Here is a 24,954-nt window from a genome sequence, read left to right on the forward strand (position 1 = left end):
TTTTTAAATGGGTCTCTTCCTTTAGTAAGTACTCATTTAAGTAGGTCATATTCTAACATTCTTGGAGATAAAAAATCTTTTATCAGATTAAAAGAAATCTGGTTTTTATTCCCACCTTTAGCCATTTTCTAGTTGGTCCTTGTCAGTTTCAACAAAACACTGATTAAGTTAAAACATCAATGTTTTTGTTCGTCTTGGCTCTTAGTTTAGCACAAGGGGAAAATAAAAAATGCATTTACCTTTTTGCAGCCATGATAATTATATACTCTATTTTTCATTTATGCAAAACTTTATTTTTGAGGGTTTTCTTTTTGTTTCATTTCTCCGTTTTTGCATTTTCCAAACATCTGTACCGTGGCTGGTGGCGAGAGTAGCAGTGGCTGGCACTTTTCCTCCACGCTTTGAGAGAAAGAGAATTGGCTGGAATAAAACCTTGCCTTCCATATGGTCGACTTGAAATACAGCATTGAAAAGGTATCGTCTCTTTTTTCTTTTCTGAAACCAGAGGTGAAATGCACGAGCAAATAGCAGTGTTGATGCCAAACCACCTGTTGATTCATATCAAAAAAGTCCTTGGCAAGGCACCCCCAGCTTCATCTTTTGAAAACCTGACTAGATGATCTCTGTGCATTGGTAGCATCATATCAACAACATATGCTGCTGGTCACTCACTTCAGAAAGCCTAGATTCTACATGTAGTCAGGAGCTGAATGGAAAGTTATGCTTTTGCTTTGACAAAACACTTTGTAAGTATGTTTGGCTGTGAAGTGTTTGCTGATTCCTGAAGTCCTGAGATCTATTGTCAAGGACAGTGAAAAGAAGGTGACACTAGAGCTTTCTTTCACCTTGATTAATTCTAGTAAGGAAAAGCAGTAGTTTGTCTTATCAATTGTTTTAAACTAAAATACTTCAGGCCCATAAAAATATAAAGAATAATGTGAACGCACAAGAATCCACACCCAAATTAAACAAATATTTGGCACACTTATTTCTAAACCTGTTTTTTATCTATTATTATTCTAAGTTACAGAAAATGATATACACAAATTAAGTATATAGCTCAATGAGCTTTTATGTAAGTATATATCCATGTGACAATACCCAATCCAAGATACACAACAGTCACCATACCTAGGAAGAGTCCCTTGTGCTTTCTTGAGTGTGATATTCTCCAAACCTTTAACAAAAAAAATTTTTTTTAAAAACCAAAAGTATTCTGACCTCTGTCATTATGAACTAGTTTTACATAAGCCATAAGCCATTGTATGGCTTCTATAAAGTGTATTCTACTGTAGAAATTTGTTGAGTCTCTCATTGTTAGATGCTGTTTTTTGTATTTCCCAATCACAGCTAATACTGCAGTTAACATTTTTATACATGTGTTTACATGTAGGAGGAATTGCCTAACTATAAGAAATGTGCATTTTCAATTTCACTAGGAATGTAAAATTTCTCTCCAAAGTGGTAGTAGCAATTTATATTCTCATTAGCCATCTGTGAGAACTTCTCCACATACTTCATAACATTTGGGATGGCTAGACTTAAATTTTTTGTCAATTTGATAGGTATTAAATAATATCTCATTTAAAAAAATTTTTTTTTACTTATAAACCATTGGATTTCTTTTGTGTGTTGCCTGTTTGTATGTTTACCCATCATTCTGTTAGGTTATTTGCTTTGCTGTTGTTATTTGGAGCAGTTTAGGTTTTGGTTTTGATTTTGGTTGTAGTATTCTGGATTCTCGTTCTTTGGGCAATAGGGCTTACAAATATATTTTCCTAATCTATGTCTATTTACAAATATATTTTCCTAATCTGTGTAGCTTATTTTGGAAAAGTTTCCAATTTTAAAGCACTTAAGTTATTGATATTTTAATTTTTATGGTTTGTGCTGGGGCATCTGACTGACTCAGTAGAGAATGCAAGTCTCGATCTCGGGGTTCAAGCCCCATGCTGTGTATGAAACCTACATTTTAAAAATAATATATTATATATATGATGTATATAGTGCTTTTTTGTCATTTAGAAATCCTTCCATATGACATATGGAATCAATCAATGAACGCTTCCATATGACAACCTTCTTTTATTTTCTTCATTCCTTTATTTTCTTCTAACAATTTAGAAGTTTGGCCTTTTACATTTAAATCTCTGAACTTCTTGGCATTTATTTTTGTATGTGATATCTTACATGTACCCTATTTTATTCTTTTTCCATGGATAACCCTGTTAATCCCAGCACCATTTAACAAGTTAGCCATTCTTACTCACTAATTTACAATGCCATCTCTTGCCTACATTAATTTTTTTTTCAGAATCTTTATTTCAACCAATAAACTATTTCTCTATTCTCGTGCTAACACCACAGTGCCTCAGTTATCGTAACTTTATAGTATTCTTGCTATCTGGTAAGACAAATCTCTCTATATTGTTCTTTAAAATTCTCTTGGCTCCCTTGCCTTTTGCTATTCAGGATAAATTTAGGATTAGTTGGTCAAGACTTACAAAAGTCTTGCTGAATTTTATTTGCAATTATATCAACTTCAGAGAATAATCTGGGGGAGAATTGACATTTTTATAAAATTATGTTTTTCTACCCATTAACAGACTATATTCCTCTACTAAATCAGATCTTCCTTCATATTCTTTAGTAATGTTTTATAAGTTTTACCATAAAGGTCTTGCTAGAACCTATTTTGTTAGATTTCTTCTCATATTACTTAGATTTTTGTTCTTTTATGTATAGAGTCTGTTTTCTGGTTCATTGTTTATTAGTCATTATTGGTGTATATTTTGCAACTTTGCTGAACTTTTTTATTAGTTCTAATAACTAAACTGAAAATTCTCTTAGATATTTTTACACAGGCATGTATATCTGTAAGTACTGACAGCTTTTCTCTTAAATTCTGATTCTTAAGTGTTCAATTTCTTTTTCCTGTCATATTGCATGACTGAGGCCTCTATAGAGTACTGAATTAAAGCAATGATATTGTGAATATCTGTTCTGTTTCTTACTTTAATGGTAATTTAGAGAATAAATTGAAATTATTAAGTTGAGAAAGTTTCCAGCAGTGCATTTTTAATCAGGAATACTAGACAAATTCTATCCAGTGCATTTTCTACATCAATAATATGATAAAATTACCCATTAATATGGTAATATATTATAGGATATTAATATATTTCCGGATACTAAACATTTCTTACATTCCTGGAAAAAAACTTTACTTGGTCCTGATGTGTTTTTTAACCTACTGTTGAGTTTAATTTGCTGGTATTTTATGTAATATGTTTGTACAAGGAGATTAGTCTTTAATTTTCCTTTTTTAAACTGTTACTGTGGAGTTTTGATGTCATGGTGATATTAGCCACATAAAATAAGTTGAGCAACTTTCATTTCTTTCTGTTTTTTCCCCTCTGTTTCTGAAATAGTAGTCATATTAATAGGGATTACCTACTCTGAAAGTGTTGTAAAACTTGCCTGAAAAATCATCTGGACCTGGTATTTTCTGTCCATAGTGGGAAGGTAGAGTAGGGTGGACTTATGATTATCAATTCAATTTCTTCCATGGTTATTGGTTATTCAAGTGTTCTATTTCATCTTAAGTCAATTTTAATAAGTTTTTTTAAGATACACAATTAACAGTTAATCTACAGTTTCAAACTTATTTGCATAAAATTGTTCATAATGCTCTCATGATTTTTAATTTTATCTTTAATATGCCCCCTCTTATTCCTAATATTAAATATCTGAGCTTTTTTCCTTACTCATTGTTAGACATTTTTCTGTTTCACTTTTTTTTTTTAAAACCTGTCTTTTTGGAACTAGACGGTATCATGCTTAGCGAAATAAGTCCATTGGAGAAAGACAACTATCATATGATCTCCCTGATATGAGGAAGTAGAGATGCAACATGGGGGGTTAGGGGGGTAGGAGAAGAATGAATGAAACAAGATGGGATTGGGAGGGAGACAAACCATAAGTGACTCTTAATCTCACAAAACAAACTGAGGGCTGCTGGGGGGAGGGGGTTTGGGAGAGGGGGGTGGGGTTATGGACATTGGGGAGGGTATGTGCTATGGTGAGTGCTGTGAAGTGTGTAAACCTGGCGATTCACAGACCTGTACCCCTGGGAATAAAAACACATGATATTTTTATTTAAAAAAAAATAAAATAAAACCTGTCTTTTATTTTATCTACAGTATTGTGTCTTTGTATTAAGTATCATTACTTTGTGCTTTTATCAAGATTATTTTCTTCAGTCTACTTTCTTAATGGTCTACACCATTTTTCTTTCTCTAGATTCTTGTGTTAAATTATTACTCATTTAATTTCAATGCTTTTTCTTATTTTCAAAGATGAATTTTACTCTCTAAGTTTTCTTCCAAGTTTTTCATTAGCTGCATAGCTGGTTTTAGTATGTAGTTTTGTTCAATTTTAAATATTTTGCAATGTCTGTTTGATTTTTTTTTAACCCTTAGGTTAAAGTGTATGTTTTTACTTTCTAAACTTAAACTTACTCTATTTTTATTATTGATCCAGAGTTTAATTGCATTATAATGAGAGGATGTGTTTTATATGAGTTCAATTAAAAATTTTTTGTGACCTGGACATGGATTTTCCTGCTGACTTGAAATTTGTAGGTGGCTTATCTATTTCTCTAGTGCTCATATTAAAGTTTTATATGTATACCTAACTATATATTTTTCTAATAAAAAACAATCCACCTTCTAGTATTTCTGGCATTCTCCTTAATGTAAAAAAGATGCCTAGCATGTTTTATCTACTAATTATCAATCTGTTCTAATTATTGAATGGAGTTTTAGTTTTACATATTTGCTTTAAACATAGACAAAAGTGGTTATCAGTGATTTTTATAGTTAATGCCTAATTATATTTACTCATATATTTCAGCTATTGCTATGTCCACCATTATTCTTGGATGATATGACTTCCTTTCTGGGTTCACTTTTCTTCTTGTTGAATTACATCTTTTAGTAATTCTTTTGGGAGAACCTTGGAGAGTATACTCTTTTTATATATCTAAAAATGTTTTTATTTTATCATTTATCTTAAATAGCAATTTATCTGGGTATTTTTGCTCAGCAGTTGAGGATTTTAATCAATTAATCTTACACAATTGTTCTTCAACTATCATTACTTAAGAGGAATCTGCTATCAATCTAGTTTTCATCTCTTTGTAGTAGTCTGCTTTTTCTCCCTGGTGACTTTTAAAAGTTTTTCTATATCCTTGATGTCTAATAGTTTCTCTCAAATGTGTCTAGATATGGATTTATCTTGAATTATCAGTCAGGAACTCAGGGTATACTTTCTAACCTCAGAACTCTAATGCTAGAAAATTCTGTTACGATCTTTTCCTTTATTGTTTCTTTCTTTGTTATTACCTCCATTTTCTTCAGGGATTTTTATAAGACATATATTGGTGTTTCCTAGTCAATTTACATATTTCAATTGCTCTTTTGTTTTCTAAAGACGTATTTTACTTTCTGTGATTTTTTTGAGTGCATTCCTTAGTATTACCTTCCAAGTCACTAATACTCTCCTTGAAATTGCCCAATCTTAAATTATCCTATTGCATTTTTAATCTCATTGAACATATTTTTCATTTTTAAGATTTCGGATGGGTTCTTCATTCACCTATTCTTTTCTTACTACTCTCTATTGTTATTTAATAATTTCTTATTCTTTTATGGGTATGATCTTTTTGTCTCTGAGCATTACAAACAGATTCATGTTGAGGTCATTGTCAGACAATTTTATAAAATCAAATTCACCTGTAGTGAATGTTCTAATTAGTAATTTTATTAGTCACTCTTCTTATCATTAGATTTCTTGCTATGTTTTAGAATTTTGTTTTGCAGGTTAATGTGGGTCATAAGGCTTTTTTTTTTTTTTTTTAACTTGTCTCTTGGGTTTTTTTCTTCCTTTTTTTTCTTTGTGCATACCTCCTTGACTAGTGGCTTTGCTGTTACCTCTATTGGGATTCCTGGGTTCCTAGTCCCAATCCAAATTTTGTAGTGGTAGCTTCAGATTTTCTCTTTAAGGGTACTTGATCATGAATCTGTGTCTTTGTCCTTCCATCTCTCAGTGCCTGCAGGTCTATAAGCTATTGCCCCAGGCAGCAGTTGGCCAAATTTATTGCAGCCTCTTGCTGAAGTAGTGAGCCAGGCTCAGATCCACCATTTCATATGGAGCCTTTTGGCTTCATTACTTCCAGCCACCTCTCTGTGTTTCTGGGTCCAGATTGAGCAGGCTTATAGCTTCAGCCCCCTTTGCTATCCTTAGTTTCTTTGTAAAGATTGTCACTTTCTTTTTTAAATTTCACTCTGCTTCAGTTTTCTCATTTTATACTGTATCAGTTTTTTTAGTTAACAGTATATCTTAAGTGACGCTCCTTTGTATTTCACCTCTCTTTTATTTAGGTATATCATTTTAAAACAAATACTATAAGTAACACTTATAATTGAATGTTTAGTTGGACTGGACACTGAACTTCATAGATATGATCTTATTCTGTCCTCTCTATAATCAGTTATTTTTATTCCCACTGTATAAACTAGGAAATTGAAGCAAATAAGCTAAATAAACTCCTCCATAGGAAAGAAGTTATAACTATTAAATGGCAGGAGTAAGATTTGAACTCAAGTTTCTCTACTACCAAAACTAGTGCTCTTAAAATACTACTCTATGTTTAGATATTGTATTTAAAAAAAAAAAAAAAAAAAAACTCTGCAATGGCATTTCTGTTTTACTTTTAATAAATTAACTATTATTTATTCTTGTAAAAATTTATCTGGCCCTACCTCAGAAATTTCATTGTATATTATCTGTGTTTTTATAGATCCTTGGTCATGTCTCTATCCCCCTCTTTTTTTCTCTCCCTCTCTCTCTTTTCTTCCTCTTTTGATATATGATGGTTCTAACTGTTATTAATCTCGTAAATTTAGAAATCATAAGGTATAGTTTATTCTTCAAATAATGATTACTATTATTTTTAAAAATCCAGTCCTGTTTTCTTTAATTATCATCATTAATTATGTATGTATTAAGTATGCTGTATGAAATGAGAAATTTAGGTTGCCATTTCTTCATTTCTCCTCCTGTTCAGTTTCCCTTTTTTGTTATAATACATTAGGTCAGTTATCGATTATTGTTAGTTTTATAATACAGCTATAAGAGAGGATAATCACAAAAAGTTAAACCACTTATTTGGGTAGTAGAGAGCTTCTAACACAAAGTAGGTACTTAGTAAATATGTGCTGTGAAAAGAATGTACCTGTTTTCTGTATACACAAATGCATACAGAGAAAGAAAATATAGTTGAAATGTCATTAAAGTCTCCCTCTCCTGCTAGATGACCCACCTATTCATTTAAACTTTCAATTTTATAAACTGTTGGGCCACTGTACGATTTAATATATACTCTTTCTTCCAGTTCTTTTGTTAGGCAAGCATATGCCTTTGTTTGGTTCACAAAGAATCAACCCTTTGTAATCAATGTGCTTCTATCCAAGTTAGTCCCACTTATAGCTACTTTCATCTTTGCCCTTACAAATAATAAATATATCTGGCAACTCCCACTCCCACATCAGCAACTACCCTTAAGTTTTCATTTGCCAAATACTGTGTGATTCTTGAAATGAAATAGTGATTAGATATCAATAATTGCATCATATTCAATTGTTAATAGCCTGTGTTCTTCCAGAATACTTCATGTTGTTTACTCTTTAAATAGGAGAATTTTGAAGTAGTTCTTATTGCTTTATTTTTTAAGGATAGTTCTTAAAATCCCCAATTATAGTCAAAGGAAATTCATTACAGAAGATGGTAAGAAAATTGGATTTCCTTTGAATACCACTAGATATTAACAAGAAACTTAATGATAATCTGTAACATGCTAAAAAAAAATATGATGCTTCTATTGTAGCATAGTAGATTAAATAAAACAATGTAGATTAACAAGAAAAAAAGCAAACTAGTATAAACTGGGTCATTGCTGATGTGAAAATTTTATGGAAATTTTAATGGCATATTTGATAAATTTATAAGAAGTGCATATTTGTATTTATAAGAACACTCAAGTTTCCTATGTGGCATGATTTTAACAATCTTTTCTATGTAAGAACGGATTGAAATTTAAACTGCCTTCCTAGTTGTTTCTATTCTTTAAATTGTAAAAATGATTTTTATTATTCTCTATTTAAAAGTCACTGAACTGGGAATCAGGAGACTTGGTTTCTGATCCCAGTTCTGTCACTTAACTAGTTCTATTCTCTTGAGTAATTTATTGAACACTTTGAGTCAGTTTATTTATAAATATAAAGAGTTGGACTTGATGCTCTGAAAAGCCCCTTCAATTTTCATGTCTAGTATTCAGCATTGTATCTGTCTGTATCTCTCTCTAATATATATAAATGTCCACATATAAAAACTTAACTGCATATAGGCTCCATACATCAACAACCGAGGTTATTCAACAGAATTCATAAGGAAATATCCAAGAATGGGATTAATTTTCTTCTGAATAAGGCAGTTGCATTTAGTTGATAGATAAATAACTGGGACTTTGGTAGGTTATTGATCTGGATAAAAGCATGATATTTTCAAAAGTACTGTTAGGCAGCAGTGTATAGAATGAATCAGAATGGAAGAAATTTGGAATAAAGATAGGCAGAATGATGCCATGGTTCAGGATGAGATAAGGAGAGTCCAGAATGTAGTGATAGCATCAGAGATGGAGTGGAAGCAAAAAATATGAAGATATTGAGATAAATATTTGGTAAAAAATATAAAAAGATTATGAAAAGAAAAATCACAAAAGAGGAAATACAAATGTCGAACAAACATATTAAGAAGTATAACTCACTAGCATTTTAAGACATTAATTATGACAGTAATACTTCTCAATGCTAGCACATGTGCAGTTAAACTGGCACTCATATAGTGATGGTGGGGATATGTATTGACATGAAATTCCACAAAATAAAATGGCATTATATTGTCAAGAAACTTTCTTTAAAAATGTATCTTTTTGACTCAGTAATTTTACTTCTAGAAATCTATCAGGAATAGAAACTCTAGACTGAGATTGATGTATAAAGATGTTCATTACAATGTCATTTACAAAAGTGGAAAAAGATTTAAAAAATCCTAAATATTTCATTGGAAAAATTATTAAACAAATTATGGGACATCCATAGATATCATTGCATATATACCATTGCACATTATTACATATCATTACATATCATTCTGTTCATGAACTAATGTAACAGAAAGTATCTCATCCAAAAGAAACTTGTACCCCTAACATTATCCTAAATTTAAAAACTGAAAGTATATGATTACAATCAAAGGAAATATATTAAAATGTGAACATCTGTAGGATGAAATTAAGTGATATTTTATTTCTTCTTTTTCTTAAACTTTTGAAATGTTCTAAAAATACTATAATAATTAGAAACATAAAAATTTTAAGCAAATAATTTAAATAATATTAAAAGTAAATAATTTAAATAATATTAATTCCAAATTTCATGCTAATTCAATTTAAGAGGTGAATACATGTTTATTATTTATCTCCCCTTAATGGAATTAAAATGTTTTGCTTTTCTAATTTATTAAGCTTTTGAAATGTCTGTGATACAGATTTTTGGAATCATTATCATATAGAATATGATATGGCATGTATTTTCTGAATCAGACCACATTGTTTCTATTGCCCAGTGCTTCTCAGAATCTCTGGTTTTTTGCCTGTTTGGTTGGTTTTTTTGGAACCTTGTACATTTGCCTCGAGTTATCATGACATTCTAGAACTCATCTTCTTTAGTCTGTCAGTCGGTTCTGACTCAAAGCACATGCACGTGTATATGAGATTATCATAAAAGAAGTCTAGATCACTCTTTATGTTTTCAATTGTTTTTAACTTCTAAATTCTAAATTTCTCATCCTGTAAAAACCTCATAATCCAGTAATAATAGTATTTTGAGTAATTGAAACACGTGAAAATGGAGTAAAGGACACAGCCATTATGTCAGATGTCAGCATAAAGTCACTTTTTGTGGTAGAATAAACTGCTGCTGATAAAATTTATCAGACACCCCTCTCAAGAATAGAATCTTGGCTATGTGTAAGAATGAATAAACGTAACAACTTACTTGGCTCTGTACACAAAACTTAGCCAAAAAAGAAGCCAGTTAGGTGCCAGAAAGAATGAACCAGATAAAGTTTTATTGGCTCAAAATACACAAGTAACTTTGTCCACTCCTTTTCTAACAAAACTGTTTAAGTAAAAAAATAACCTTTTTTAAAATCTAAACTCTTTATACCAGCCAATGGCAAAGTACTGAAGTAATTAAACATTTCCAGACTGCACCCTCTTTCCCTTCTGCCGGGAAAATGAACACTTTCTCTCCACTCAGGCCTCCACTGACTACAAGTTAATCCAGAACTATTTATACTCAAGCTCATCTCATTTTCAGATCGGTAATTCCAGTGAAGGTAGAAGTTATGTCCTACTTATCTTTGTTACCTCAGGTTCTGGTAAAGTGCATGTTGTTGAATGAACTAATGAAAGATTAGCACCTTACTTTAGATGACTTTAGTATCTGTAAAGATAAATGAAGGAAACATTAACTTGGTTTCAAATGTTCGCACCCTAAGTATTATTACGTAACCAGTCTAACTAGCATCTAGACAAGTTCCTTTACAATAGGAAACGTCTTTCAAGAACATATTTTTCGTGGAACCTGGTTAAGTGATCAGTTAAGGGGCCGACTCTTGATCTCAGGGTCCTAGGATAGAGTCCCACATCAGGCTTCAAGCTTGGTAGGGAGTCTCCTTAAAAATTTCTCTCTCTGTGTCTCTCTCTCTCAAATAAATGAGCAAATCTTTTAAAAATGTATAATTTTTGCAAGGCACAAGGCTAAGAATTAAAGTAGTGTAGTTCTTAAGAGCTCTTGCAGTGTCTAGTATGAAACCCACAATAAGCTTCTCAATCTCTGAATTTCAGTTTCTTCATCTAAAAGAGGGGAAGAGCAATAATGCTTACTTCATAGTCCTTGTGCTGGAGAGTAGATGAGATCTTGCATATCAGAGAGCATCATGCCTGGCTAAGCCCTTGGGCTATTATTACTAGAATTAATTCCTCCCAGGACAGCTGGTTGTACTTGCACATGAAACTTGGCAACTGGGACAGAGGGTAGGTGTACCAGCAGGGCTCACACTGGATATAGAATCAGAGAGCTTAAGTGCATATGCCAGTGTGTTTCAGGCTTTAGAGCTGAGGAATTACTTGGAAAGCTATTATAAAAGGTAGATCTTTGAGTTCCACCTTGACATACTAATTCAGTTGATTTGCTCTGGGGTGTAACCTTGGTATACGTCTTTTTAACACCCTCCTCAAGTGATTCTGGTGTAGCTGGTCCCAGACCAAACTCTAGGTAAACCTGCCATCATGACTCCATCCCAGTCTCAGTTGCATATCACCTCCAGCCCTATGGCATCATTCCCCAGGACTTACCCTACTGAATACTTATGTGGCTTTGCTACCCCCACTCCTTTGTCCTACCCCATAGAAAGCAGAAGAGAAGAAAAGGAAAGACAAACTCAATCAGGAAAACTTAAGTAGCTGCAATAAATTATTTGTTATTTTGTATTAGTTAGACAAATGGTCTTTTGCATTAGTCCAAAACTGAGCTGACTCGACAGGTAAGCTTGAACTTTAGAACAGTAGTTTTCCTCCAATAACTGTAAAATGATTGGCCATAGTGAGGTTTACCTCCTGATTTTCTTGTGGAATTGTTACCTATAGAACTTAGATGAATAAGCACAAATGAAGTGCAAAGTGTTAAATGCATGCTTTGATTTAGTCAATGCATTTGCACATTGAAGTAATTAGGATGTATTTAAAAGTATTCTGCTTGCAATACTTTGTTCTCCATTTCCTACAAATCAAATTAGTGAGGATAGATTTGATTTTGACATCATTTTGAAAATATTTTCTTTTTCTTTTTTAAATTTTCTGAGTATTACATTTTTACAAAGTTCAAAACACAACCAACTGTGACTAAATTCATAAAAACAAAACAAAAAGTCCAAAGTGCAGGAAAATGAAAAACAGCACAGAGTAATATGCAGTAGAACAACATAAACCATACCTCACAAATATAGTTGTAATAATACACCTTATCCATGTCTGATCAATTAACAACAAATACATATTCCGATAGCAAATAGCTCATTCCTTTCCTTTGATTGAAAGCCCCAAATTTAATTATTCATCTCAGTCCAAATAAATATGAAAAGGTAGCCAGACCTTCTAAGAAAAACCTTAACCATCTCCTATTTTCATTGTAGTATTTGTAATGCAGTGAATGATTGTGAAGAAAGACTATAAAGGGTGTTTTCCTTATTTGCTAATAAAGCATTCAAGCAAGATTATTTTTTTTTAAATAATGTTAGACTTGGTAGAACCAAGAAATGCTTGTGGAAACAAATTATTTCACCTCCCTGAGCCTCAGTTTTCATATCTGTAAAGTGAGGGTAATAATATCTACAATGCAGCATCGCTTTCTTAACATAAAGTAGTGTATTGGAAATGTCTGGAATTTAATATGTATTTAACAAATGGAAGTTAATATTATTAATTCAGGAAAGAAAATTTGAAGGGATAAGACCCCTGAATCTGCCGAGGAAAAAAGACCAAAGAAAAATATTCTGTGTTCTCACGTTCTCAGAGGCTATTTACAGGAGTCTCAGATTTTATCCCAGAATTTTATCTGCAGAAGAGATAGTTTTACCTTTATAATTTTCTTGCCACCCAAATTGTTGTCCTTAATGTAAATCAGTGACCTCAAAACACATGTTGAGAAATACCATTTATACCTTCGAAGTGCATATTTGAATGACTATAATTTTCTAATACAAATTATTATCATATTCTTTTACTGAAGGTAAACAGTACTTTGGACTGGGTGCAGATTACATAAATCCAATTCCTCTTATTTTTTCTATACTAACCTTGTAGTTTAAGAAATATATGTGTTTATGCATAGAAATGAAGGAGAGAGAGAAAAATGGACAAGAATAGTAGATTCATTTGTGCTTCATAGGAAGCAGGGAAGCTATCTTGTTTGATTCTATCATCAGTGACTAGCTCTATTTCATATATAGAAAATGCTCAATAAATGATTGTTGATTTAATACATGGGGAGAAACAAAATGCTAAGAAAATATCTGTATAGCATAAAGGGGCCAGCTCAAAAGTATGTATGCAAATAGTAAGCAGAGAACTTAAAACTTACTTATGAGTGTCAACACTCCTTTAGCTAGGAGGGCTCCATGTGGAACTACTCTTGGCCATTTTTATTCAGAACCTCTAATTTTGGCTGGAGAAAGCAGAAAAACCAGAAGAGCCCATTGATTCTTAATCAGAAAGCCATGACATGACTTTGATAGAGCTGCAAGGAATCATAGAAATTTGCTAGTATAGGGTCCTCATTTCCCAGCTGAAGGAAATGAATGATTTCCCCAAAGTTGATTGGTACTCCAACGTCAGTTTCCTGATTCTGGTCCAGTTCAGTTCATATATTGTACCAGGTTGCCTTTGTGTTAGCAGAGTTCCCCTGGGGTTCCCATATATCTACAGGGGCTTCTCATCTTTTGACCAAGACAGTGCAGTGGAGTATCTAGCAATGCCTCTGATTAGAATCTTCTCACCTTGTCTGATATTTTCCTTAGATCCTAAGAGGCTTCAATAAAGAAATTCTTTCTTTGACTCTTAAATTCACTTTTTTTAAAACAAGTAATAATCTATATTAAATTATAATTAACCACAGAAAGTTCAAACTACTTTAGCTTCTTTCAAATGATTATTAATTGGAGCCAAAAGGAATGGAGAAAAAAAGAACCATTATGATTTGACTGGAGGAAGAGAAAGAAGAGTTCTGTCCTTGAGATACTACTTAGGCCAAGGCAGGGCTGGGTAGGCTGTGACAGGGGGATCCAGAGTACCCAGAAAGTCACCAAGAGATTTGAATCTCAGAGAAGAGGGAAAAGAAGAAGAGGTGAGGGGATAGAGGGAAGAAGTGAAAGGGGAGTGGGTGCTACAAGTAGATGTTGTAATTTGGGCTTTTGCTTCAGTATTTACTGTATTTGTTACCCTTATGCCGAGGGGGAAGGAAACCTTGGGTTCAGGTCAGTTGTCCTGTTATAATTTATATTGCTACTGTCAAGCAAGAACTAGAATTCCTTGAACCAAGTATTAACGACATCCATGAAAGAAGAAATAAAGCATTTAATAGGTATATATCTTCCCCTTCCACCTAAAGAATGGAGGAAGTGTTGATGGGCTGTTGATGGGGAGTTAAGCTGGCATACCAGGAATTTTTATAAATGGTTTTCCCATGCTCCATTGAATCTGTGGCTGAGACTTTAGTTGTATACCAGCTGTGCGTGCAAAATCTCATAATTATTCTTACTGTATTAAGCATTTTATAGCAATTTTAGCTCTAAAATGCTATGCAATAGTTTTTATGCAAGTGTACCAGACATGTAAGCTGTTCCAATGAAAACATTTCCTTTCATTTAGACACGTGGTTTTAGGTTTCCAAACTTAGCTCTTTGCATTGATGGAAGAATCTTTAGGCCAGACATCAGGTTTTCTGATGGGGAGTTGGATTTTCTTGCACATACTTTAATTCCCTAGGCAGTCTCATCAGAAAAGGGGGGTTTCAGTGAGTGTACACAGTGATATTAGTGAATACTGCTGCTGAGTACTAGCTCCTCCACAGCCCAACCCGTTAAGAAAGGCATTGGAGAGGAAGCTAGGTTTATCTCGGCATCCCTCTGGGGCGTAATGACAAGCAGGCGGAAGGACTTGGACTTAACCTCTCTGCAGAAGGCTGACACCTTTAACACTGCTGCACAGGCTGCTGCGCCCTGCAGTGGCAAGTCTTGGGCCTGAGCCCAAAGCTGGTGTGGAGTTTGAACCCTTGGCATTCTGGCCCAGGGCCAAGTGCTATCAATGGAACCCCACTGACACCTTTAGTTATTCTTCCTAGATTAGGATAGTAATTTACTTGTCTCTTTGATTTCAAGTGTCTGGTTTTGTTTCCAGATGCCTCCCAGCTCATCTGTATTCCAGGGGTTTCAAAAGACTTTAACCTCATTGGTTCTTTCCTTTGTCAGTTCCATTTGGTGAACACAGGAGGGATACAGAGACTACAGAGAGGCGAGGGAGGGGGGCGGTGTGCGCGTGATGTAGGGGGCATGTAGGGAGGGCTTGGTGAGACTGTAGGAATAAATGAAAGGCACGTTCACTTTCAGAACATCAGCTATTGTACCAGAGCAAGTCAGGGTGGAGTGTAAGAGGTGATGTGTAGGACAATGTAGTGAAAAGTGTCATTAGATGGATTCGTGGGTAAAAGCCCTCCAAACAGCAATAATCTCAAACTCCCCTAGATGACTGTAATATATGAAAGAGATGGAGAGACCATAGAAATTTTATCCCAGTTCCAAAAAGGTAACAGCACTTGGATTTTAACATGCTATGGTAGGAAAAGGCATTTATGCAGGGGTGTCATTTCATATTTACAAGGGCCTGTCTAGCACTGTTTATTGATTTTACTGCAGTTCTTTCCCCAGGACCCTGTAGATAGATAATTGCTAGAAATGTCCATCATTAGCAGAGCAACGAGTGCAACCATCACACTAGGAAAAAGATACACATAGGACCCTGCGAGCAGGCATCAAATGGGGGTAGGAGTCACACAATAACACGTGCAGCTATAACTCCAGGCAAACACACACGCAACACCCTGTGTAGCCATTGCACTGAGAAAATACACACAGCCCCCTGTGCAGCCATCACGCATCAGGAAAATACACACATGACACCCCTATGCAACCATCACACCAGGCAAAAGCACAGACATAAAATGCTAAGTCAATAGGAATGAACAGCTCATAAAAGCCTACTGGAATAGATCACATCACAGCCAGGTACATCTGTTCTCAGCACTAACCATTATCGTTAGCTTAAAATGCTTAAAATCACTGCACATCCTCAGGTCTAGGGACAGATTATTCCAAGAAGATTCTGCTAAATAGATTTGGCAATGCAGTGAAGGGGACCTCTACTACATTAAAGTGATGCATTTTGCATCTCAAAGGCTGTCAACTGTATTTAGAGGAACTCTGTGATTGAAGAACTGTGCTCTAGGATGGAATAGCAATTTCTCCAGCCCTTCAAACTCTGGGGGTGATTTTTACCCCAACTTGAGTTAAGTGTACAACTGAATGGGCAGCTATCAGATGGGGAGGTGACTAATAAAAGCAGAATTGGAAACAGCTTTCATCTGTGCTGCAAAGTAAACCACTCCATCCTGTTTTAAACTGGAGCTCTCAGGTGGAATATCACATTCAGAGGTCTTTGTGAGGTCAGACTTCAAGCCATCAACTGGAGATAAATAAGTTGGAACTACAGTCCTTGCTTCAGAGGGTTATCCGCCCAACTGGGGGGAATAAAGGAACCACCCACCTCTTCTTTTGCCAGAGCCTTCTCTTTATCCTCTTGCCTTGGTCTGTGATGTTATCCTAACTGTGTGACACAGGGTTATAGCACTGCAAGGGAAGCTCTGTGTGCCCTTCTGAAGACTGGCCCAAAAAAATAGTTAGAAAGAGTTTCAAGCTTGCAGTTCCATGTTTCAATTACAGTGGCGTTATATGTTTCTACTGAGTGAGACAAGTTTCAAGCTAGCTTGTTAAGAATGATTTACACCATAATTCGAGGAAAAAACAAATGTGAGTGACTGAGATTTGAAAGGGAAGAGTAGGGGGGAAGTGCCAGACTAAACGAATCCTAAGTAAATAGGGTGGGGTGGGGTGGTGGGTGTTTTTGTGTGTGTGTTTTTTTGGTATTTTTTTGTTTGTTTGTTTGTTACTTTGTTTTTTTAGAAGAAAGAAGGAAAGAAACAAAGAAAGAAAGAAAGATAGATAGATAGATAGATAGTTGGTAATTACTTCCTCACCTGGGTGGAACGAAACAAAAGAAAACAGAATTGCTCCATTTGCTCCTAAACCAAATTTTTAAGAGAGGACAGGTGTTTCTCTTAATTCGCATGACATCTTACTGGGAATGAGCAGTACTAGAAATGAGAACTAAGAATTCCACTTCTTTTTTTTTTTTTTTTTTTTTTTTAATGTGGTGGAAAGGTTTTGTTAGAGAGAGAGAAAAGCATTTTCCATAAAACAATGCAGTAGTGACACGAGGTAATTACATGGTGATGGGGACACACCGCATGGCATACTGGAGAAATTGCATGATACCTACATGATAACTATAGTAACTCTAGTTATCACTACCGTATTATCTCCTGATAACTATATAATTAGTTTGTGTCACAAAAGCACCCTAAACGTATGCCTGTTCCAGCTACTCTGGTAGGGAAAAAAACAAACTTTTTTGCAAGGGGAAAAAAAGCTAATGAAGAAAGTTGCCAAGAACAGATATTTTGTAATCTGTGCTAAATCTCTGCTGGAAAACATGAACAGTAACGAAGCTGAGAAGACAGTAAAAGAAATTCGGGGCAAGGTGCCAGACGCCCAGACGGAAGGAGAATGTGGACCAAAAGATTGCGACAATCGGGTAATTATGGTTTATGAATTTCAGCTTTAATCTGTAGTTCAGTGAGTCCTGATTAAATATCTGTTAAACACAATTAAAGTTTGTTTTTGTATTTCACCGTCTTGATCAGAATAATTAGAGACTGCGTGTTTCATGTCAAAAGTAGCAAGAGGAATTTTAGTGAATGAACATCGTTTTTAAAAGCCATTTGTAGCACCAGCTGTTGGCATTATTTTATATTTTAGTGTTATCAGCATAAAGATGGTCCTCTGGATGCTGAATAGTTTCCAGCAGGACAAGGATGTTAGGCTGTCATGATGGGCCTGTGCTGCCGAGGCTTTAGTGGTAGAAGGCTTATATTCACAGGAGGGAGTGGACGGGGAGATATAGGTCAGGGAAGGAGATATTTTAGGTGAGAGAAGAAGGAAGACATTTGAGTTACATTTATCCAAACAAGGAGCTGAAAGAGGGGATTTTCTCTTGGTGTAGTCATTTGCATGAACACCTGAAAATGCTGGTGAGCCTATAGAGACAGGTTGTATATACACGGTGCCTGGGGGAAGAGCACAAGGAAGGTGTGATCAACTATACTGGAACATCGTCCTGGTTGGCTCTTGGCTAGAAACCTGGATATTTTATTCCTGGAGTTGATAGAAGGTAGTGCTGAGAGAATTTGCCATACTAATCATTCTTTGGCTAGACATAGCAGTATGAATTCTGCAAAGAAAGAACAAGTTGGGATATAAGGATTAACTAAAACTGGATAAAGGAGCAAAATAAGACTGCAAACAAAAAAACAAGACTATGATTTCCATACCAATGGGCCAGAAGGGAAGCTGGGGAGTTATAAATTACTATCTCTTAAAAATTATGTAAGACTATATGTGAATACTTCTGTGTCGTTTACCATGATATGAGCTTTAAAGAAATAAAATATTATCTTGCTTGCTATTTGAAATTTGGGTACCTGGAAGATTTTGATCCATGATAACAACCCTCCCCATCCTAATCCACAGAACCTGTGAATATGTTGCCTAACATGGCAAAAGGGGCTTTGCAGAAGTTAGTTAAGGATCTTGGACGGGTGATGATCCAGATTATCTGGGTGGTCCTAATATGATCACAACAGTCCTTAAAAGAGGAGGAAGGAGCAGTAGGGTCAGAGTCAGAGAAGATGTGACGATGAAGCAGAATCTCAGAGAAAATGAGGTGAAAGATGGGACATTGCTGACTCTAAAGATGGGAGAAGGGCCATGAGCCACGGAATGCAGGTTGTGTCTAGAAGCTGGAGAAGACAGAATGGGGGGGGTCTCCTCTGGGGTCTCCAAAAAGAATGCAGTCCTGCACCTTTCTTTAAGGACTTCTGACTTCCAGAACTGTAATCATTCCTGTTTTGTAAGCCGTAAGCAGCAATAGGAAACCAATATGGAACCCATGACTCTGCTCTGTGGATTTCATCTCCATGTAAAAGTTTTCCAGTTCAAAGTGCTTCTGGGAATGAGAAAAACAACCAGCCTCTATGAATTTTATCTTCTATAGCCCATTCTCCAGGCTGTCTTTCAGATGTCATTTGGAGGTAACTGCCAATGTATTATAAATTAAAATCATGGGCAAATTCAACCCCACCCTCCAATAATACTTTTGACGTGAGTAGAAATATTTATAGGATGAGAAGACTATAAAGTAAAAATAATTTCTCCAACAATAATAGCAGTTGACATTTGAACACTTAACCACCGGTTGAATCATTTCTCCTTGTCAATTTCCACCTCCCGAAATGGCAATTTCATATGGTGCCACATACCCAGTGTTATCTCATTTAAACCTTCAAGGACTAAGATTAAAAATTTCTCCCGATTGTAAAATTAATAAATGTCAGAGTTATGTAGAGGTTAAGCTACTAAAATGCTCATGTGCAACATATTCAGGTAAAAATTAGATTAAATCCTAACTGGCCAAAGGTGTTTTTGCAGAGTTGAGGATGCAGACATGTCTCTCCTCTGCTATTCCACAAAATGACAACTTGGTCATGAGAAAGCTGTAGAGTAAAGTGAACATAACCCAAATAGACAAAGACAATGATTGAAATTTGCTACCTAGCATCTTTATACTCGAAAGAACATAAACTACCACAGAGGAAGAGGGCATAGCAAGTGCTTTAGAGTGGTATTGCTAAAGGATTTCTGGCTTCTTTTGGTTTAAGGCTTCCACTAGTAATCTCCTGAAAGCTGCGAACTGTCTCCCCACAAAAGGACAGCATCTTGTCAAAGGATCCACAGGCCCGCTCAAGCCTATTGATGGACCTCAGATTAATTACCCTTGGTTTACAATTTTGTTCCAAGAAAAACACTGTGGACTGACTGGCCTGACATAATTCAAGACCAGAATTATGCAATACTTATTTACCACAGGATTTTGGACCGGTCATCAATGTACAGTAAGGTCCAAGCTTTTAATTAGTACTTTTGATGCTAATGTGCTAGGAAAGTACATTTTTGTTTTTAAAACATTTGAGGTGCATTTAAAGACCCACTGAAAAACACTGATATTGCTCTTGCTTGCTGTCCATTATTTTATCATATAGTCATTTATTTATTCATTCATTCAGCAAATATTTATTGAGCCCTTACTGTTATAGGCACTGGGAATATAATAGGGAGCAGGACTCACAAGGTCCATTTTCTTCACAGAGCATTCTAATTAGAGGAAATAGTTAATAAATATGTAAGCATACTAACACATGCCAATGAGTGAAAAGAAAAAAACAAAGAGTATAACTTAATAGAAATAGTGTGTAAGGAGATGGCATGTGGCTGACACTTGAACAATGTTAGAAACCAGCCACATGAAAATCTGAAGGAAAAGCATTTCAGGTAGAGTAAAATAACAACTATAAAGACTCCGAGATTAAAATGAGCTAGGCATGTGAATTATGAAAGGTCGGTGCATAAGGAGAAGTATATTGGAGAGGTGATCAGAAAAGGAGTCAGGATCCAGATAATACAGGCTTCATACTGAACAGTTCAGATTTTATTCTAGTTGCAATGGGCAGCCATTAGAGACTGATATGGAAGGGTCTGATTTCACATATAAAGAAATCATTGTCGTTGCTATGTAGAGAAGGGAGTACAGAGGAACAAGAAGAGAAATAAACCCAACTAACAGTTAAGAAGATGCCCAGAGCTGAAGATAACAAGTGGTCTCATGGCCCTATAATATATTGCCTCATAGATTTGACATGTCTCAAGTTGAGCAGCCAAGAGAACAGAAACTGATTTATGAACTATAGCATCTCTTATGTTTTTGGCCTATTAAAGGATTGTTTTGGCCTAAAAATGTTCTTCCTGAAAGGGAGAGGAAAAAGAAATCTGAGTACAGTCTAATGATATCGGCAAGTGAAGCAGTTGTTTGGTGGGAAGAGGATTGCTAAGGTAACTGAGAAAGTCACCAGCAACCGAGAACCTCGTTAGATAAGGGTTTAGACCCATTTCACTAAGGTTCATTACAAGTCTGCTTCTTCTGTTTTCCTGAGGCAAGCTTAAAATCACAAGTCTTCTGAAGTCTGTTCTGCCCCTTTAAAACATGGATTAGGAGCATCTGGGTGGCTCAGTCAGTTAAGGATATGACTCTTGATTTCAGCTCAGGTCATGACCTCCCGGTCCTGGGATCAAGCCCCCCATCCGTCTCCACCTCCAGTGTGGAATCTGGTTGAGATTCTCTCTCTTCCTCTCTCTCTACCCTTCCCACTGCTTGTGCTCTATAAATAAATAAACAAATAATAAATAAAATCTTTAGGAGACAGATATATATATATATATATATATATATATATATATATATATATATATTTTTTTTTTTTTTTTTTTAATGTCCTGCTTCTCACCACCATTTACTCCTCAAAGTAGTCCACAGAGAAGATCACAACAGAGATTAGGAGCAAATGTAATGTAACTTGAATGAACATCAGGAAAGGAAGAAATTCTGTTGTTTATAGGAGTTTCTCAATAGAATTAGATATTTGTGCAATGTATTGGGGCTTTAGTGAGTCACCAACATTACTTGAAAGAAGTTCAATTATACTTTGTCAACCAATTGAAATCCTTTAGTAAATGGCAAACCATAATAAATATACCCAGGAATAATGACCTGTATAAAAATAGTGATGTAGTGGTAGTTTATAGACAACTTATTTTCACTAATAAGCTAGAAAGTTATATAATTCATTGCTCAATGACATTCATAAATAATGCAAATTAATAAAATATGCAACTATATATAAAAATATATTTAGAAAATCATTCAGAAGGCAAGGGGCAGGAACCTTTTCCAACTGGCATTCCTGTGAGACTCTAAGTTACAGCTCCGGGGTTAAGTGTGACAAGGTGAGAAAACTGCCCTAGAGTAAGAGTAACCAACTGAAAGTGATGTTGAATTTCATAATCAGGGTTCCTAGAATGAGTAGAATGCAAATTATATTTCCAGGGAAATATGAGTATAGAGGTATAGTATTATGGAATAGCTGTATTCCATGGATCAAAAACAATTAGGTACTATATATCAAAGCTCAGTTGCAAATACAACATGCATGGAGCTTATGTTAAGTGAAGGCTTAACAAATGGTTATTACTGTTGTTGTTTGTTGTTGTTTTAATTAAAGCTGAAATCCTATAATAGAACCTCCTGCCCTTTACCACCTCAGGTCTTTATGCTGTTTTAAACCTTTCCTTCCCTCCAGTTCCCAAACTGCCCTTTCTCTGGGGAGCAGAGTATAAATTATCCTATCTAAATTTCAAGAATGACTATTCCCATGTGAGAATATCAAAGCTGAGAAGAGAATACAGAACTCTTAACAACCAGTACTATTCACGCCAGCTCATCTGCTACCTCCTAATAAAACTGGTTGTTAATCTTCCCTGATTTGTCTACATCTTTCAGGTAATAAAAGTGTCTAAACCATAATGCATTCTTCCAGAGAAGATAATCAGGTAACTTAATACCTCTCTGCTCAGCAACACAATGTCCCTTTGTATCCAGTCCTGAATTGGATTGACATTTCTAGCTGACGGCTTTACATCAAAGGTCATTTTGCTCAGTTCACTATCTGATCTTTTTTATTGTCTTCTAGCATATTCCTAATTCTCAAAAAGATTTCTTCATCCCTGGCAGTATACTGAGAGCTCCCAATTTCATTATCTCATTGGTATATTTCATTAATTATTAAGATCTCTCTAATTGTAAGTTTCTCTTCCCAAGAAAGTGTCTGAGCCCCATCATTAGAGATATTAATGAGCAGAATTTTGTGAACACCCAAAGTATAGTTAAGTTGGACATCACCCTGAACTGCCAAGGGAAGAGATCTCCCAAGTAGAAAAAGCTCTTTGAACTGTAATGATTTCATAAGGGTGATTTATTACTTAGTAAATTTTCTTAAAAATGGAACGAATCAATGTGAGTAAAAGATTTGGTTTCCTTCATTTATTTATGTTGAGCCATTCCATTCATACAGGTTGGGAAACAATTCCCCAGGTAAGACCAACTAATGTGTTGTGAATTAATATAGATGCTGCATCCTGAAGGGTATTGTTTATTTACTCTTCAGTTTTGGCTGTCTCTTTTTTACCACCCAGAAAAGGAAAGGCATAAAAATATTATGATCTAATAAAATAACAGGATTTTCAAAGTTTATTTACTAAAAATTAAACTGCAGCCATCAAGTTTTTAATACTATCAAAGTTGTAAACAAAGAAGATTGGACAGGAATTAGAAATCAAAAATACGTTAGGAAATCACATTACAGAAATATGAAAAATATGGTGCCCTTTCTAGAATCTAAAAACCCTGAAGATATAGTATTACTACTAGAACTAAGGGAGATAGGATCAAAAGAGAGATCACAAGAGAATATCCAGCTTTCAATGGGTGTCTGAGAGCTGAGGAAGAGCTACATTTTGGATGAAACTTTCATAGCGATAGAGCATTTACCAAGCTACAAATAGTCAATAGAATGCAAGGTAGCCTATCTCCCAACAAGATTTGACAGTAAATACAGTTGAGATTAGGAGGGTTGAAGGAGGGTTGAAAGAAAAAGCTTGACATATGTTAGATGAGGAAACAGACCTGTGGGAGACACTTTGAAGATCGCGAGTTCATATTACATAACTGTTTCTACTGTAGAAACAGTGTGTGAACAAGTCCAGAGGTGGGGGAAAGCCCACAGGAAGGAAACAGTTAACTTCTCACTGGCATGTTTATTCTGTTCTTAAAAAAAAAAAAAAAAAAAAAAATGTGTTTATATTGGATGGTGGGATGTTGTTACCTTCCATTGAGAGAGGATAAAAAAAGGAAAAGCAAAAGGAGTGGAAAGCAACAATACCTGTGTTATCTTCCAACGTATTTTCGAATGACTCTGATCTAACTTCAGTTTCAAGCTGTTTAAATCTATCTCACTGACGGGTCCAAATCTAGTGCTCACATGTTTGGGACAATTAAAATCAGCAGGGTCTGTGGCTCCCTAACCCAGGCTTTATTGTATAAGGGGTAAACAGCCACTTGTAATTTAGTGAGTAAGTGCAGGTCTTTCATGATGCACATACCAGCCCCACTGAAAACCGATCAATTTCTGTGCTTGGCAGTGGCATTCATAAGGCCCCTATGGAGCATTATCCCATGCCTGAGGGTCATTACTCTTCCACAGAAGCACTGACAGTTGTGATGAATGGCAGTACCTGGAAAGAGGAGTGTTTGGATGTTTAAACAGATTACATTTTCCTTTTAGAGCAGTAGACATTAGATCACGTCTTAGACTGTCTACCCATGTGGACAGTGAGGATAAAATCAGAGCAACTTGTATGTGACCCAGTGAGATTCAGGTATCCCAGTCATCACTTCTGTTGGGGGAAAAGGACTTGACTTTGCATCCTGTCACGATACTGTATGTGCTGGCAAGCAATGGGTGATAGCCACATACACCTGCTGAGATGCTAGGCTGTCAACAGGCATGAGATTCCGTCCATCACTATTATCTACAACAAGACTCATTACCTGCCAGCCAGTAAACATCCCATTTACACCATCTGCAATGAATTAAAAAGTGACGAAAAGAATCAGTATCTGTTTGAGTTGCAACATGATTGTCAAGTTCATTTTCATCTCTGGAAGCCCTTCAGTTCTATGAGAGACTTTGGGGAAATATATGATGAAGAAACCCAGGAATAGCCTGGCAGTGACAGTTGTCACTGACAATTGTCAGGTTTTAAAGCAGGCATTTACAAATACAATTAGCTTCTTAAAGTGTAAGAAAAGTACAG

At 35.3% G+C, this 24,954-nt stretch overlaps 1 protein-coding gene across 36 annotated transcripts in view; it reads left to right on the top strand.

Moving 5' to 3' along the window:
* The window catches only part of ZBTB20 (zinc finger and BTB domain containing 20), an 816,455-nt gene that overhangs the window by 558,802 nt on the left and 232,699 nt on the right, over window positions 1-24,954 (top strand). For 23 of the 36 annotated variants that reach the window (XM_059164023.1, XM_059164028.1, XM_059164024.1 and 20 more), the window contains one exon: window positions 375-474. The exons of the other annotated variants lie outside the window; for them this stretch is intronic. The gene's annotated coding sequence lies outside the window, so the exon portion shown is untranslated. The remainder of the gene's footprint in view (window positions 1-374; window positions 475-24,954) is intronic. 36 annotated transcript variants of the gene reach the window in all.

The sequence above is a fragment of the Mustela lutreola genome, chromosome 2, assembly GCF_030435805.1.
Source record: "Mustela lutreola isolate mMusLut2 chromosome 2, mMusLut2.pri, whole genome shotgun sequence".
NCBI lineage: Eukaryota > Metazoa > Chordata > Mammalia > Carnivora > Mustelidae > Mustela > Mustela lutreola.